Source organism: Silene latifolia, chromosome X (genome assembly GCF_048544455.1).
Source record: "Silene latifolia isolate original U9 population chromosome X, ASM4854445v1, whole genome shotgun sequence".
Taxonomy (NCBI): domain Eukaryota; kingdom Viridiplantae; phylum Streptophyta; class Magnoliopsida; order Caryophyllales; family Caryophyllaceae; genus Silene; species Silene latifolia.
The window spans coordinates 206668362-206669808 of record NC_133537.1 but is presented as its reverse complement, the minus strand read 5'-3'; the positions used below and the strand labels follow the sequence as shown (position 1 = coordinate 206669808).

At 41.7% G+C, this 1447-nt stretch overlaps 1 non-coding gene across 1 annotated transcript; it reads left to right on the top strand.

Moving 5' to 3' along the window:
* Positions 1-447: 447 nt before the first annotated feature.
* Positions 448-554, top strand: LOC141624707 (small nucleolar RNA R71). Its single transcript, XR_012534512.1, has one exon. It is a non-coding gene; the product is annotated as a small nucleolar RNA R71 (small nucleolar RNA).
* Positions 555-1447: the final 893 nt, after the last annotated feature.

Below are 1447 nucleotides of genomic sequence, written 5' to 3'. Positions count from 1 at the left end.
TTGAATAAGGGGTACCACTTTTGTAAGCTTGGAAAGCATTAACTTGTTCCCCTACACTCACTTGGGTCATGACCCAAAGTTCCACAATTCTCACATATCCCACTTGGGATTGATGAGGATGCCGTCATGGCATTGACATGATGCTTCGATGATTTTGAGTTTTCCTCAAGTCTAGCCATAGCTTGTTCAAACTTCAAGTTGATTGTGTCAATGTGAGCACTAAGTTGAGCACCCAATTGAGTAACGGAGTCCACTTCATGCTTTCCTCCTCTAGTAGCATTGCGAGGTCTACTATATTGTGAATTATGGACCGCCATTTCCTCAATCTTGTTCCATGTTTGATTGTCATCAACTTCGGTGAACATTCCATTTGATCCCATATTGAGAATGTTCCTAGAATCTTCATATAAACCATTCCAAAATTGTTGCACTAAAAACCATTCGCTAAGTCCATCGTGAGGACATGAGCGACAAACACCTTTGAACCGCTCCCAAGCTTCATACAAAGACTCTTCATCCCTTTGCTTAAAACCCGTAATTTGAGCTCTTAGCATGTTGGTCTTTTCCGGTGGGTAGAATTTTTTGTAGAAAGCTAGAGCCAACTTCTTCCAAGAATCTATTCCAAGGGTGGCCTTATCATGGCCCTTCAACCATTGCTTTGCGGTGCCGATTAAGGATAAAGGAAATAAGACCCATCTTATTTGGTCTTGAGTCACGCCCGTTTGAGAGATAGCATCACAATAATCGCAAAAGGTTTCCATATGAGAATGAGGGTCCTCACTAGGCATTCCCCCGAATTGGCTCCTCTCAACTAGTTGGATGAAGGCGGACTTGGCAATAAAATTTCCGGTGAGATGTTGCGGTGTAGGAGTACCATTTGGTAGATTCTCCTCGGTGGGTACGGAGTGTGACGAGAATTTTGGCATTGTAGGTGGATTTTGTAGGGTATTGTGTAATGGGTTTTCTTCTCCTTCTATTGCGAAAGGATTGACAAACTCACTAGTGGGTTGAACAACTTCACCAACACCTCTCAAATTCCTCCTAACAAGTCTCCTATTGTTCGTCAAGGTTCTTTCGATTTCACGGTCAAAAGGTAACAAATCACTTTGTAACCTTCTAGACATGCAAAATATCAAACAACTCAAAAACAATTAGAACAAACCTTGAGGATTTTTACTTCCTCAAGGTGAAGAAAGACACAACTAATAACAAAAAGGAAATCTAAATCAAACAAACACCGTCCCCGGCAACGGCGCCATTTTTGATCGGTCCGTTTTGCATTCACAAATAAATAGATGTGGTCGTTGGTCACGGTCGAATCAAAACACAATTTATAGCTTAACAAGCAACTCTACAATTAGTAAAGAGGCAAGTAAAGGTCGGATCCCAAGGGACGGGAGTTGAAATGAGATTTCTATTGTAACTAGTGGTGTCTAAGGGGTGTCAC